This window comes from Grammomys surdaster, unplaced genomic scaffold, assembly GCF_004785775.1.
Source record: "Grammomys surdaster isolate TR1022 unplaced genomic scaffold, NIH_TR_1.0 229, whole genome shotgun sequence".
Taxonomy (NCBI): Eukaryota; Metazoa; Chordata; class Mammalia; order Rodentia; family Muridae; genus Grammomys; species Grammomys surdaster.
In genome coordinates this window covers 1,244,566-1,261,954 of record NW_021604674.1, presented here as the reverse complement: position 1 = coordinate 1,261,954, position 17,389 = coordinate 1,244,566, and the positions used below count along the sequence as shown (strand labels likewise).

The 17,389-nt window shown below is 39.3% G+C and overlaps 1 non-coding gene across 1 annotated transcript; it reads right to left on the bottom strand.

Annotated features, from left to right (window-relative positions):
• Positions 1-16,453: 16,453 nt before the first annotated feature.
• LOC114626194 lies at positions 16,454-16,586 on the bottom strand. The gene has a single exon (XR_003712195.1). It is a non-coding gene; the product is annotated as a small nucleolar RNA SNORA17 (small nucleolar RNA).
• Between the last annotated feature and the right edge of the window lie 803 nt (positions 16,587-17,389).

Genomic DNA, 17,389 nt, shown 5'->3' with positions numbered 1-17,389 from the left:
TTCTATTGCAGCTACTTGTGGTGGTTAATTTTATGCGTAAATCTGGATAATCTGGACATAGAGTGCCCAGTTGTTTGGTTAAACATTGTTTTGGACTCTGTGAGGATTTTTCCAAGGCTAGCATCTGAATGGTACACTATATATGAGCAGGCTTCAGCCAAGTCTCCAAAGAACTAACTAACCAAAGAAGAAAGGAAAAGGAGTTGGCTGACTTCTTGACTTTGTAAATAGGACATTCTTTACCTCTGTGTTAAGGTTTAGACTCTGTTGAACTATGCTATCAACTTCTCTCTCTCTCTCTCTCTGCATGTTGTAGACATTTTGTGGGATTTCCCCGTCTCTATGTCACATGGGTAAATTCCTCACAATGAATTTCTTAACTTACCTTACCCCTCCCCACCTCTTTCCCCTCCTTCTCCATAGATCTGCCTCCCTGTCGGCTCTGTTCTCTTGAAGATCCTTAGTTACAACTGCTACCATGCATAATTTTCTGTATTTTTCCTCATCCATACTGACCTGTCCTGTGCCCCTTCTCTCATCCCCAGGGAATCTTCTCTTCTAACAACATACACAGATATAGTGTGCTAAGCAATTTCTCAAATCGATATCGGAACCTGAAGACCCTTGATGGGGATTTCAGATAGTGTGTAGGAGTCTATTGAGTAGCATTCTGTAAACCTTTCAGTTGCTTACCCACAGATTCTACCAGGGACACTCAAAGCTCAAAGTGTATTCTTATCCAAAGCATCTGTGTGACTCAAGCCAGGTCCCCGTTCTGATATCATTAGTGCGGAGATCTGAGGGAATTCCCTAGCTTTTTAGAAGGAAAATGAATGAGAGTAATTAGGTAATAGCTGAGACTTGTCAGGGTAATTTGGCCAGCTGCCCACAGCTCCTGGTCTTTGCAGAGTTCAGTGAGTCTGTGAGGCAGCTTGGGCTGTGATCCTGGCCCAAGACAGCAGTTCTAGCTAAGGAAGCTCAAAACCCTCTCATTATTCCATCAGCTTCCTCATGAATGGTTTTGTTTGAAATGCTTGACTCTATTTTAGAATTAGAGATAAAATTAACACCTGAGACTATTTCTAGGTGTGTGAATCAGAGATTACTCTTCATGCTGCTTGGTCTCTTGGCTCCTAAAAATTGAATTGCGGCAAACTTGAAAATATTGGCAAAAATAATAGGTCTACTCAATTGAATAAGTTTAAGTGAAATTTGGCCTGATGCCCATTCATCCATTTGGATTATTTCAAGCACAGATTTTTGGATAAACCCCCCAACACACACTTTTTAAAAAAATATAGTGTAGATTCTATTAGGGCCTTGAGTTTTAAGAAAAATTGGCTATTAGAAATAGAGATATGACTTTATTTCCATTTCACCACAGAAAATGTGTATGTATATTATTTATTGTTAATAAAGACAATTGGGGAAAACCAGATTTTCTCATAAGGAGACAATAACCAGAATTCCAAAATCACCATTGTTATAAGACAAATTTGAACTTTTGGAAAAAGTGAAACAGAACTTTTAAATGTGATATTTTGAACAAACAGAAGAGGATACACTGTAATAAAACCCACTCATTTATTGTGACATCATCGTGTCTCATTAACTTCTTAAAAGAGAAGGATAGAAGTTGAGGGCCTTTCCCATTGCTTTTTGTTAGAGATGGGTGGCTTAGGAAAGCTGCCTCTTCTCTTTGAGCTTTGATTGCTTCATCTGTAAAGAGGAGATAGTGCTCACCTGGTGTCTGTTACCTGTGTGCTTCTCTTAGGTACTCACCTGGTGTCTGTTACTCATGTACTTCTCTTCCATCTCACTATCCTCCTTTCTTCCCCTGGGGGCAGGCATGTTCCTGCACCGTTTTGTAATTGCCACTTAAAAGATTTGCCATAAAATATTTGTGCCTTAAAATTTACACAAGTACACATTTTATACATATTGTACTGTGTGCATCCATTGGCAACATGCCTTTTGCTTTCTTCTTTGGAATTTTGATGTGTGTGGGTGTTTCGCCTGAATGTATGTCTGACATCATATGTGTCCCAGGTACCTTCAGAGGCCAGAAGTGGGAGTCAGATTCTCTGGATCTGGAGTCACAGATGGTTGTGAACCATCATGAGGGAAACTGAGTTCAGGTCCTTTGAATGAGGACTCAGGGCTCTTAACTGCTGAATCATCTCACCAACCCAAACAAGCACTCGTTTTTTATTGCTAGTTTTCCCAGACCTCTTTATATTGGGAAACACAGGTCAAGTTCATCCATTTTAATTTCGCTATAATATTTGCTTAATTGAATACATTGCAATCTTTCCTTTGCTTTCATGGATATTTCATTTGCTGCCAGTTTCTTGTAATAAAAAGAATACTGCTGCAAGCATTTATGGATGTGCTACTCTGTATATATTAATATAGGTGAAAGGTGCTTCCATATAGGACTTACCAATGATTTTCATCTGATTTACCAGTCTCCCATATCACCTCATTCCATAATATGGCTGCCTTAAAGGCTGAAGAAAACAACATACCTACCCACTTCATGCAGACCTGCTGGAAAGCTTTGCTTACAGGCACTGGCCTTCAAATTAGAGTGTATGCACTCAGCCCCCTCCCTTATTATTTATATGCACATGCACACACGAACACACATTTACCTACTAAACATGTGCACATACACACTCAAACACGAAAAGTTCAAATATGGATGATTTAACGTAGCCAGTTTCCAATTTCTATGACTGATGTGCCCAAGAATCGCATGCACCTTTTAAGTAGAATACAGTAGGAAGGACCAATTATTAGACACAGATTTATTGGTTTATTTAACAACTTGCTTAAAGCACTATCCGTGCTGCTTATCGCCAAGCATGAATTCATCCTGCTACCTGGAAGTGAATGACCTAGAGAAATTACTAAAACAATAGGTCGTTGCCCTTAGCAACGTGACCATGAAAGCCTGCACCAGTCAACTGTCACATCATATGTCTTTGAAAAGCAAAAGCTAAGTGCCACATATGCTTCTGGGAAGTTCGAGTTGCTTTTTTGCTCACCTCACCTTGTGGTTTTAGAGTATAAAGTGAGGATGCAAGATAGACTTGAGACCAAAGCCTTTCAGTAGCTTTCCGGGCTTCAGTCCATTCGTGATGTCTTCTCTCGTCTAGACTCATTACCATTGGAGAGACTTATTCAGTAGCTTAGTCCAGAGACCTTTCCATAATACCTCCCTATTTCACCATCTTTTATACTGGTAATGAGAAGTATCTGTTACTCAGCAAAGTGGTTCACTATTGCAATTCTAGCACTTGAAGGAATGAAATAGGAGGATTGCAAATTTGAGGCTAGCATAGCAAGACCTCATTTTAACAAAAACAGAACACAGTTATATTTGTCTTTTTGGTGAAAATTGAGTTTAATTCTTACTCCCCACCCCAGTGTGTATATATGTGTGCACATTTTAATGTATGTATAGGTATGTATATGTGTGTGTTCACACACATGTAATCCTGATTTATAATCCAGATATCTTGATGGAATTAGAAGGGGCATGTTGACTTATGCATTCTTTAAATTCAAATATTTTGTAGACTGGAGCATCAGGACTTTTTTGTTAAGTGTGATTTCACCTATTTTATCTCCTATTTGCCAAAGAACACAATCCCCTTGAATCCCGTGAGAGAAAAACACATTAAAAAAGTATGGAGGAGCTTTGAAGTTCATTGGTATCATATCTCACCTAAGCAAAGGACTCCTGAGGGTGTCTTGGTCTTTGATCACCTAAGAAGGCATGCTGGGAGATTGCAGCTTTGAGAACCAATACCTTACACTGAAGAATAAGAGCCAACTCTCACTCACTAGGTTCTTGTCTTGACCCACCTGTATTATTTCAGGTTTAAATAGGGAAACATATGGAGATATCCATGTTTACTTCCTACAGATTAACATCACACTTTGAATAAAAGAAAAATATTGGAAATGAGCTTATGTTTTATATTTTCTTGAGTGTTTATTCATGTTTGCAGAAGAAATGTTTCTTTCCCATTGAGAAAAGATTATTGGATATTATAAATTCATACACATTTTATTTGGACTCAGGTCTCCGGTTCCTGGTTATTCATCAGCCCTTATTGTTTTCATTTTTCATGGTCGCCATGCACTTATTTGATTTACATAAATAGGTGTCTATAGTAGATTTTGATGCTTAAAAATTCCCATTAATACACTATAGGTAAGTCTTGCATACCAGCCACCTTCCCTTTATCTGCTGTTAATTTGCAGTAAACTCTGTTTCATTTCAGAAATAAACAATAATTATTACTGAGTCTATAAATTGAATGAAAAACATCGTCTGACTATTATATCTACTAAAATATTAATTTATGATAAAACTATATATTTAATAATTATATATTAACATTTGTAATGCATTTTCTTCTAATAAACAGTAATTTAGTAGTAATTAATATAACAGAATCAGTGACATTTTATATGCTACTTAAAGTTAATGATACTTTTTAAACATAGAAAATTAACTTTAACTATTTTAGTTACAAGTAAACAAAATTTTATAAATTTTACTACATACAGATTTTTATAATAGAGATATAATAGAGTAATAAACAAAAGACATTCAAACATAAATACGTTAAGATAAACCAGCAGAAAGTGGAACATTGAAGAGATGCTTGAAGTTTTTTAAAATAAATTGTGAATGGTTGGCCCTGAAAACATATAAAAGTAAATTTATACAGACTGAATAGGTAACACACACACACACACACACACACACACACACACACACACACACTGTTACTGATGCTATGGTGTACTTACAGACAGGAGCTTAGCATGGCTGCCTGTTGAGAGGCCCAACAAGCAGCTGAACGAGTTAAGTGCAGATACTTGCACCCAACTCAACCGAAGTCAGGACCCCTGTGGTTGAATTAGGGAAAGGCTGGAAGAAGTCGAGGAGGAGGGTGACCCTATAGAAAGAGCAACAGTCTCAATTAACTTGAACCCCCAACATCTCTCAGACACTAAGCCACAAAACAGACAGCATACACTTGCTGGTCTGAGGCCCCCAACACATATACAGCAGAAGACTGCCTGGTCTGGCATCAGTGAGAGAAGACACACCCAAACCTTGAGAGACATGAAGCCCCAGGGAGTAGGGAGGCCTGGTGGGATGTGTGGGGGTGTGGGGACATCCATCCTGTTGAAGATGGGGAAATTTATTTATATTAATAAAATAAAATTAAAAATAAATTGTGAACAGTTGACCCTGAAAACATATAAAAGTAATCTTAAACAGACTGAGTAGGTAACATTTAGAAATGTGTGCATGCAGGCATGCGTGCACAAACACACACACACACACACAAATACACACAGAGACACATACACACAAACATACATGCACACACACCAACATACACACATACATATACAGACATATTCACATACAGAGACACACACATATATTCATACACATAGACATACACACATGCAGACACATACACATACACACAGATACATTCACACACACATATACGTATAGACACACACAGACACACACAAATACACACACAGACACACACAGACACATTCACACATACACACAGAGACACACACACACACACAGACACACATGCAGACACACACACGCTGACACACACACAGACACACACACTAACAGTGAAAGAAGAGGCCATGACTTTGAAAGAGAGTAAGCATGTGGTATGTGGGAGGGCTTGAAGAGAGGAAAGAAAAGGGGGAGATGATGTAAGTATTAAAATCGCAGCAATAAATTTTTAAAAGGAGACAGTTGACTTTTTGAAGGAGAAATAGATGGCGATAGTTCCCTGATACATTTAGCTGGACAGTCAGTCTTCTGTATCTGTGAGTTCTCTGTCCATGGAATCAAACAACTTTAGGCTGAAAATATTTGAGAACAAGTTGTGTCGGTAGTGAACATACTCAGTCCCCTTTCGCTTCATTCTTGTCTCCTGAACACGGTAGTGCGGTGCAGATGCACATGGCATTTGCACTGCTCCAGGTTTTACAGGTGGTCTAGATTACTTAAAAAGTACGTGAGAAGACGTTTACAGGCCATCAGAAACCACTAAACCATTTAGACAGAGAACTTGAGTCTTTCCCCAGCTTTGATGTCCCCAGGCATTCCTGGTAGCACTCCTGGAAGACGACTGAGCCGGAATTGTTCTTGTAATCACTCAAAATTACATGTTTTCAAATATTTCCATTTATAACTTGTTTAAAAATTTGGAAGTAGCTACATAGTTTCTAGCATGTGCAAGAAAGCTTAGATGTATAACAGCTGCATAGCATGGCACAGTGGAGTCGCTGGATTGGGGAAATGGGTGTCCTTGCAGATTCTGAGTGACTCTCCTGTCTCCCACACCCACAACTTTGTGTGAGAGAGTCCTCTCATCTCCTCACAGACTTTCTAGTGTTAGCTTTTATGATTTTGCTCTTCTGAGGAGCCTACCATGGTGCTACCACATGGGCTCAAGTTTGTGTTTCCCTGGTGGCTGAGGAGGTTGAATGCTTTGTTTATTGGTCATCCATCTTTATTTTTGTCTTTGGAAAACTGTCTGCTCACCACTCTGTCCAATTTTCTGTTGATTAATATTGATGTATATTTGTAGTGTAGGGCCCTAATTCTTAGAGCATGTTGACATTTGTGGCTTCCTTGGGGGCTATTTTTCTTTTGCTATTTCTTCTAATTCTCAATCTAGTTCTCAGCTGAACTTATTTTCTTTGACCAAGTGTTCCCACATGGGGACCCCGCTGCCAGGGTCTTACCTACAGAAGCTAACTGCAGGCTTTTGCTTCTTTGTGAGGCTTGGTACTATTCATAGACATCCAACTACTGCAAGGCAAGATATGAGCAAGAGCAAGTCAATACCAGTGAATAAAAGCATGAAATAAAAGCCGCTTACTACCTTCTAAAAACTTGGAGTCATATTGATTAGTCAACTAAATTTGCTTCTTTCAAATCTGAAATAATTTAGAAAGATGCCTTCTTGAGGTATTCCTGAAGATTAATTGAAATGCATGCAACCCTTGACCAGGTCTTAAGATGAATCATTGAAATAGAAGTGGCTCATAGAATGCACTGAAAGGTCCCCATTTTCCCCCTATCATTCTTTCCACCCTGATCATTAGATCTCTTTTCCTGGTCCCTGGATATCAAACTAGGTACAAACTTTCCAGTTGCTTTCAGAGATGAGAGGATTTTCTGTCCAGTGATTGACTTGGTTTAAAGCATGAAAATGTCAAAGGTTGTTGTAGGAGTTACTATTCTTGCTGCTGTAAAATTATACTTGACAAGAAGCAAATTGAGAAGGGGGAGATTCGTTTTGGCTGACAGGCTGAGAAGACAATCTATCATGGCCGAGGTGTGACCATGGGAACACAAGACGCTCAGCTTGCTTTTGCCTTCTTATTGAGTCCAACAGCACAGCCCACGAGATGATGATGATGGTGATGAGATGATGCTATCACAGTCAGAGTGAGCTGTTCTTTTTCACTGAAGCATTTCTGGAAATTCTCACAGGCGTATCTGAGAGCAAGTTTCTGTGTGAGTCTAAATGCAACCAAACTGATGATGGAGATCAATCACCATCATCAATCACCAATCATCAATCACCATAGTCTTCTAGGTAAATCTTCCAATCCCAGAAGTTTTCCTCTCCCAGCTCAGTCCTAACAGAAGGTTGTAACTCAGAGATCTTCTTCAGTAAGAAAGAGGTGGGTCACTTGCTTCATATATACCACCCCAGTTATTTTTTTCTGATTGCAAAGGTGAAGTGGGCAAAGGAGAGCAAAAGGAGAAAGACAAGGGGAGAGGGGACAAGAGTGTTGTCACTTAGTGTTTAAGCTTCTCATTTGTAGTAGTATGCTAGCACCTCCAGCTCGAAATCTTAACTATGCCCGTGAAGCTTACAAGTACTTTTCCCTGGTGAAACAGCAACTGTCAAGCATTCTGTTACTGCTGTCAGAGTTTTTTCACTTTGCTTGTATTGGGACTCGTCAGCCTAAGTGAAGACAATGTAAAATAAACCATGAAGACTTGTGTAAAATAAACCACACACACACACACACACACACACACACACACACACACACACACACACACAAAAGCAAAACAAAAAAATCAAACACAAAACAAAACAAAAAACACCACACAATACAAAGGAAAATGAGAAACCACAGGTAAGAACGAAGTATCATAAAGTAAGCCACCATGATTCCTCCAAAAGTTTACCATTCTGTAATAATTGAAAGCGAGGATGACTGAGAGGCTAGGAAAGGATTCCACAGGGCTGGAGAGATGGCCGAGTGCTTAGGAGCACATGCCACGCTTCCTGAGGACCTGAGTGTTATTCCCAGCACCCATATCAGGCAGCTTACAACTGCCTGTAACCCAAGCTCCAGGGGGATCTGACATGTTAGACTTGTGTGACCCCTTGTATTCTTGTGTACACACCCTCCCATACACATAATTGATAATAAAAATAAATACTTCAAAATATTTCAGAATCTTTTCCAAATTCTTAAAATTTTTTATTGATTATTTTATTTATTCACATTTCAAATGTTATCCTTCCAGATTTCCCCTCCGAAACCCCCCTATCCTTCCCTCTCTCCTCCCTGCCTCTATGAGGGTGCTCTCCCCCACCCACTTCTGCCTCTCCACCTATGCTGGGGCATCAAGCCTTCACAGGACCTCGGGCTTCCCCTCTCCTGTCCTCTGCTACATATGCAGCTGGAGCCATGGTTCCCTCCATGTGTATTCTTTGGTTGGTGGGTTAGTCCCTGGGAGCCTTGGGGGGGGGTCTTGTCAGTTGATATTATTGTTCTTCCTATGGAGTTGCAAACCCCTTCAGCTCCTTCAGTCCTTCTCCTAACTCCTCCATTGGGGTTTCTATGCTCAGCCTGATGGTTGGCTGCAAGCATCTTCATATGTATTGGTCAAGCTCTGGGAGAGCCTCTCAGGAGACAGCTGTATCAGGCTCCTGTGAGCAAGCATTTCTTGGCATCAGCAATAGTGTCTGGGTTTGGTGGCTGTATATGAGATATATGCCCAGGTGGGGCAGTCTCTGGATGGCCTTCACTTCAGTCTCTGCTCCACTCTTTGTCCCTGTATTTCCTTTAGACAGGAGCAATTCTGAGTTAAAATTCTGAGAAGGGTGGGTGGTCCCATCCCTCAATGGGGGGGGGTGCCTAACCTCTGGATATGGTCTTTACAGGTTCTCTCTCCCCTTTGTTGGGTATTTCAGCTAATGTCATCCTCACTGGGTCCTGGGAACCTCTTGCTTTCCTGGCATCTGGGACATTCTATTGGCTACCCCCAGTTCCCCGTCCCCCATTGCTACATACCTCTGTTCAATTTTCTGACATCCTGTACATCTCCCCTGTCTCCTTCTACACCTGATCCTGCCCCATTTTCCCCTCTCCCCCTCCTCTCTTCCTCCAAAGTCTCTCCCACCTTCTACATCCTGTGATTATTTTGTTCCCCCTTCTAAGTAGAATTGAAGCATCCATACTTTGGTGTTCCTTCTTCTTGAGCTTCATATGGTTTATAAGTTGTATCATGGGTATTTGGAATTTTTCCATAGTATCCACTTATCTGTTATCATACCATGTGTGTTATTTTGTGACTGGTTACCTAACTCAGAATGGTATTTTCTAGTTCCATCCATTTGTCTAAGAGTTTCATGAATGCATTGTTTTTAATAGCTGAGCAGTACTCCATTGTGTAAATGTACCACATTTTCTGTATCCATTCTTCTGTTGAGGGACATCTGGGTTGTTTCCAGCTTCTGGCTATTATAAATAAGGCTGCTATGAACATAGTGGAGCATATGTCCTTGTTATATGTTGGAGCATCTTTTGGGTATGTGCCCAGGAGTGATACAGTTGGGTACTCAGGTAATACTATGTCCAATCTTCTGAGAAATTGCCAGACTGATTTCCAGAGTTGTTGTACTAGCTTGCAATCTCACCAGCAATGGAGGCATGTTCCTCTTTCTCTACACCCTCTCCAACATCTGCTGTCACCTGAGGTTTTGATCTTAGCTATTCTGACTGGTGCGAGGTAGAATCTCAGGGTTGTCTTGATTTAGGTAAGAAAATCTTCACAGCACCCTGATAAAAACATTAGCAAAGCAGATGAAAGGGTTAGTGACATGGAAGAGAACATGAAAACCATGGAGGAAACATTTAGCAAAGAAGTTGAGATCATGTACAGGGACCAAACCAAAATGCTGAAGTGAATGAATTTACAAAAAAACCCTACAGTGCATCATCAACACCTAAGAGGAAGCAAAAGGTAATGTTGTTAGTGATGGAACATGAGGCAGAAGCTATATCATATTTTTATATCAATAAAGAAAAAGAAAAGAATAAATGATTCCCAACCAACTCAAGAATAAAAAAAAACAGTAAAACTGCAGGAACAAATAAGTCCTCCTCATAATAAGCTTAAGTGGTGAATAGCTTCATTCACCACTAAAATGATTCAGAATAGCTGACCAGATTAAAAAACTAGGTTAGCTGTTTGTTGTCTCCACAATACCAACAGAAGGAGAGGAAAAGGATGGAAGATAGTTTATCAAGCAAATTGTAGCTGAAACAAGCTGGCATAGCTGCTCTGATACTCAATACATAATATGTCAAATCAAAATTAGTCAGAGGTGATAAAAGAAGGCCATTGTATAAAGAGAACAATTCTTTAAAAAGATGTGACAATTGTAGATGCATATGTACTGAATCATGAGGGTGCTGATTTCATAAAACTAATAATAATGACCACAAATTGTCAAAAAGATCTTGGTAGGATAATGGTGGCTTAAGTAGTCAATTCTCATATTTGTGTAGTCCATCTAAACTAATAAACCACAAACAATGCTGGTCAATTGTATCATAGGTCAAATGCATTTATTTGATAACTGCAGAGTAAGGACTCTAACTGACATACATGAAGTACATATTCTCAGAATCCCTTGACACCTAACCGGACCATATATTAGGCCACAACAAAAGTCTTCACAAATAGAAAAGAATTAAGATAACATCTTAAATTGACCATAGTATAGTAGTATAAAGAGTCCTCCCCCCAAATTAAAAGAAAAGAAACAAATAATTACAAATGAAATTCAAGATGTATAGATAATGAATTCAAAACCATATATTATAACCAACTTGGCTTCATTCCAGGGATCAAAGTTTGCAAATCTAGAGATGAAACCTGTGCAAATCAGAACATAAAATATAGCACATAAGTACAATTAATGCCCTATGATCATTTTGATAGAAGTCAGAAATTGGTACCTAGACCTATAATCACCACAAACCTGGATCCCTATGTGGCAGAAGAACACAATCAACAACAGGGATATATGTCACCACCAGTGCCCAGGTATTGTACTACAGCAAACCGCAAATATTCCAACACAGTCGAAGCTCAAAAAATGACCTTAAAACTAATTTTATGAAGATGATAGAGGTCCTTAAAGAAATCAAGGAAAAGACAAACAGAAAATGGAGGAAATGAATCCCTTAAAGAAAGTGAAACCAAGAAAAAATATAGTTGGAGGAAATGAATAAAACTGTTCAAGACATGAGAAGTGAAATAGAAACATAAGGAAAACACAAACTGAGAAAATTCTGGAAATGGAAAATCTAGGTAAGTGAACAGAAATTACAAATTCAGGCAGCACCAACAGAATACAAGAGATAGAAAACATATTACCAGATGTTGAAGATACAATAAAATAAATAGATATAGCAGTCAAAAATATTACAATTAAAAACTTCCTGACACAAAACATTCAAGAAATCTTGGACACTATGAAAAGACAAAACCTAAGAATACTAGGAATAGTAGAAGAATCTCAACTCAAAGGCCCAGAAAGTATTTTCAACAAAATCACAGAAGAAATAATTCCTAAGAAGGACATGCCTATAAATGTATGAGAAGCTTACAGAACACCAAATATATTGGACCAGAAAAGAAAATCCCTTTGGTACAGCAAAAAAGAAAAGGCCTTTGCTGCACAGCAATCAAAGCATGAAATTTACAGGACAAAGTAAAAAGTATTAAAACCTGCAAGGGAAAAAAGGCCAAGTACTGTATAAAGGTAGACCTACTAGAATTACATTCGACTCCTGAATAGAGACTCCAGAAGTCACAAGGACATGTACAGAGCTGGTGTAGTTATTCTAATATCTGAAAAAGTAGACATTAAACCAAAATTAGTTAAAAGAGATAAGGAAGGACACTTCATATTCATCAAAGAAAAAAAATCCAACAAGATAATCTTTACTTTTTCAACATCTATTGCCCAAGTGAAGGGCACCCACATTTGTGAAAGAAACATTGCTAAAGCTTAAATCACACACCAGCCCTCACACACAGATAGTTGGAGACTTTAATACTACATGCTAACCAATGGACAGGTAATCCAGACAAATATTAAACAGAGAAATAATGAAGCTAACAAATATTATGAACCAAATGGACCTAATAGATATCTACAGAACATTTCACCAAAGCACTAAAGAATATATTGTCAAGAGCCATCTAGGATAGGCTAAGGCCAGCAGATGGTCTTCCTGGAGGTGGCCCACTATTTTTGCATGGTCTGAGATGGATGAGCTCAATGGCAAGGAGATTTCATCTCAGGATTGCTTCTTACCTTTCCTGTCATTATTAAATTAACATAATTATCCCTGGGCATCAGCTCATCCTTTTGATCACATTTCCTAAAGATCAACATAAAGATGAACTTTCACAGATTATTGCTGTTTAGATGAATTAATGATTCTATAGAATTTCTGATTTGATTTAAATAATTTTTGGAAGAAAGTTTTAAGAGATGGTCTTAGTTGTTTTGCTAGAAAGATGTAATAAAGTTAGAATCAAGAAGGGAATGTACCCATTACTCATAAATAGTAAGTAAAGGCTGCATAGTAAGAAATACAATGAGATTTCATAATCACACTAAAAATAAAAATAGGCTTGGGCCAAATTTGTGTTCAAGGAAAAACATTTAGGGCTAAAGATAAAGCACAGGTGTGCACTATGATAAGACAAGGCAATGTAAAAATTGTTGCTTTAAATTCATCATGTGCTTATTAGAATGAAACACTGCTTTGAAGTTAATATCAACATCCTTCTGTAACTCCTATTTTATGTAACACTTTATCTATGAGGTAGTTTTCTAAAGAACCTTTTGTCTAAGATGGTATAAAAAGGCAAGAGAGAAGAAATGAAGTTGTCGGTTGGATGGTTTGGCTTAGGGGCTGGGCTCTGCCCCACCCACCCACCCGTTGATCCATCCACTCATTCATGAATCCATCCATCCATTTAAATGGATATATCTGTCTATATGTACATACCTACATGCGTAGGTATGTAAGTGGATATATATGTTGGTTTGTTCATAGGTACATGTATATGTAAGCATGCTCGCATGAATGCACTTGTGGAGCATATGATATGGTTGGTTAGGCCAAACGAAAATGTGATAATATGTAATGAGGATGAGAATGAAAATGTAAATGTGTCTATGCATATTTGCTTGTGTAAAAGATCTTAATTGTTTTCCTTCCCTTCCTCTCTGGTTCACCATGTGTTAACCAGCCATGCCAGTGAAGAGTTTCTGGCTGCCTGACCAGAAAAGGGAGCACTAGCAATAAATTCTCTATGTAATCTCCTCTGGGTTAGCAACAACTGTCAATAGATCCAGAAGACTGCAGCTTTTGGCCTCAGAGTAACTTAAAAGTCAAGATAGGCATATGTTATGAAAAAAGCAACCCTACTCTCTTGCAAGACTAAGTCTTATCCGTGCCTACGTGCTTCCTCCTTGGCTGCTTCAGAGACCCACTTCTGAGGTAGGCACCTAGCAATATAACTTCTCAGCAAATCATAGAACCTTCTACAAAACTGAACACATATTCAGTCACAAAGCAAATCTCAACAGGCAAGAATGTTGAAATAACCCCCTTCATCATATGAGACCACCGTGGATCAAAGCTGGATTTCAACAACAGAAATAACAGAAACCCTACACTACTTTTACTTTATAAAGTTGGAAATTCTAAACGAAATGTATAGTTTTCTCAATAGATGACACTTACCAATGTTAAATAAAGATCAGATAGACAATTTTAATAGATCTTATACCCTTATGGAAATAGAAGCATTCATCAGAAGTCTTTGAACAGATAAAAGCCCAGGGCTAGATGGATTTAGTGCAGAATTCTACAAGACTTTCAAAGAAGAGCTAATGCCAACAGTCTTCAAATTATTCCACAAAATATAAACAGAAGGAACACTGCCAAATTTTTTTTTCAGGCCGTAGTCATAGCCTTGTAGATGTTGTTTTATTTCCTCAGTTGAAGTGATGAGAGGAGAGCTGTATCCAAGCTATGCAGCCACATGGCTTGGGCTGAGTCTGGAGCATTTCCTAACTATCCCTAGGCCTAGGCTTGGAAACTTCTAGCCTCAATACAATCTCATCTTCCGAGATGACTGTTTCAAACTGCCTTCTCTCAGCTTCTAACGGAATTGCTCTACTTGGCCTCAAACTAACTCTGGCAATCTGTTCTAATCCTCTGGCTCCTTCTCATTCTCTGGCTTGTTTTGTCTTCACCTGAAACCTATCTCGTACAACTGTTCTGATAAAGTTGCCTCCTTCTTCCCTTCTCCTTCCCCTCTTCCTTTTCCTCCTCCTTTCTCCCATTCCTCTCTCTCTGAGGTGTTCTCTTAAGTTGCCTCTCTTTCCTGTCTGTTCTCATGAGAGTTGGGTATATCCTATCTCTGACTCATTTGGTCGAATCTTTGATTCCTCATTTTGTCTGCCTCTAAATTAGACATCACTTTCAAGAATGGGAGATCTTTCCATCTTCTGACATCTTCAATGTTTTTCTTCCATGTCTTGAAGTTTATCCTACAAGTCTTGTTTGGTTAGAGTTAACCCAAGATATTGTGTATTATTTGAGTTTCTTGTGAAAGGTATTAATTTGCTGATTTCTCTCTCAGTCTATTTGTCATTTGTATATAGGAGGGCTCCTGATTTTGTGAGTTAATTTTTTATTTTGCTACTTTTTAAAAATAATTTTTTTTGTGAATTTCACATCATGCATGTCATTCCCACTCATCTTCCCCTCCCCTCTACCTGCCTTCCACTTTTGCAACCTACCTGAAAATAGCGAAAAAAAATCTTATGGAAGCTGTAGTATGTCACCGTGTGTCCCACAGTATACCCTTTTGCCCACACTTCTTTGCTTGGAAATGTTCATTGTGATTACTCATTGGTTTGGTTTGAGACCTCTGGCTTCTGCTACTCTGTCAATACTGGAACCTCATTGGGACTCATCTCAGATATCCTGTTGTTGCCCTGGGTCATGAAGGCTCTGTAGTTTTGGATCTGTAGGACCAGACCCTTCATACACTCCAGAAGTTCATCAATGGGATAGATGTTGGGGTGGGCCAACTCAAAACCCTGGGTCTGTGCCTGAGAGGTACCTGAGATAGTCATCCAGCCTGCTCTCCCACTCTCATGCTTTTGGGGTCAGTTCACCATCATTCTTAGTACAACCAGAGCCAGTTATATCCTGCTGGCCAGGCGAGGTACAGGGTCCAACTGCCTGAGTGTTACAACCCAGTGAGGAACAGGGAAAGCTTTCCTGTTCTCATGACTTCAGGACAAACTCCACCCCTTCCCATAGGTGGCAAGGGGCAAGGGTTAGGGTTTGTCCATGGTGCTGCATAGCAGAAGCAGACAAGATGCAGGGTCAGTTCTCCCACTCTCTCTAAGTCAGCTCACCTGCACTCCTGTCATCATGGTCAGCTCTACTCTACTGCCCAGGTAAGGTGCAGAACCTACTCTCCTGAGTGTTGCAGTGAGTGAAGGGCAGGGCCAGCTCTTCAACTTTGATGACCTCATGGCTAGCTCTCTTGCTTTTTGTAGGTGACAAGGAGCAAGGGGTGGGGCATGTCTCTCTTACCCATATCACCCCATGGCAAACAAGTGACACAGCCAACTCTCTGAGTGTCTGGGATCATCTCAGGAGTGGTCTCAGGTGTGCTATGCCCTGCTCATGCATTACGGTGCTGGGCAGGGGCCATCTTGGGCATAGTATGTCTCCACAGGCCTTCTTGATACTAGACTAATGGTAATCTCAGGCTAACTCCTTGTCCAGGCTCCATATTGCTCATCTGTTGGTTGTCTGAGGCTGGCTCCTTGCTCACCTGACTGCCTGATTGACTCCTTGCAAGGGTCAATCTGTCTCACCCTCAAAACTATCCTGCCTGTGGTCCCAGACAGGCCTCTTCTAGTCTCTGGTTCAGTCCTCATCCTGGGAGCCTGTCTGGGCCTGCCTGGCTCAGGACTGGTGCTCCTCTCAAACTTGCAGTCTTTCAGGGAATGTTAGGCTACTAATCATTCAGATGTTCATTGGTCAGAATACTGAGTGTGGGCATCATTTCTCTCTTCTCTGCTACCTACTGAGCAACACATGACACAACAGGCATACATGGTATCTTGCTATTTGTCTGAACTTGTTTATCAGCTGTAGGAATTTCTTGGAATTCTTAGTGTCAGTATGTGTGCTATCATAGAATTTGCAAATACAGATATTATGACTTCTTTATTTCCAGTTTGTACCTTCTCAATCTCCTTCAGTTGTCTTATTGCTAAGAGGTCAAGTACTATATTGAATAGCTATGGAGAGAGTGGACAACCTTGTCATGTTACTGATTTTAGTGGATTTGGTTTCAGTCTCTCTCCATTTAAGTTGATGTTGGCTATGGCTTGCTGTAAACTGCCTTTATTCTGTTTAGGTATGTCTCTTGTATCTCTAATGTCTCTGTGGCATTAATCATGAAGAGGTGATTAATTTTGTTAAAGGCCTTTCCTTCATCTAATGAAATGATTATGGGTTTTTTTGACTTTCAATTTGTCCTGCATTTCTAGGTTTAAGCCTACATGTTTATGGTGGATGGTCTTCATGATATGTTCATTGATTTTGTTTGCAAGTATTTTTTTGAGAATTTTTGCATCTATGTTCATAAGGAAAATTGGTATGTAATTGTCTTTCTAAGTTGTGTCTTTATATAGTTTGGATATCAGGGTAACTCTCGCTTCATAAAACAAATTGGACAATGTTCCTTCTGTTCTTGTTTTGTGGACTCATTTGAGGGGCATTTATGTTTGTTAACTCTTCTTTGAAAGTCTGGTAGAATTCTGCACTAAAACAATCTTGCCCTGGGCTTTTTTTTCTCTGAGACTTTTAAAAAATTTAAATTATGTATTATATAATATAATATAATATAATATAATATAATATAATATAATATAAT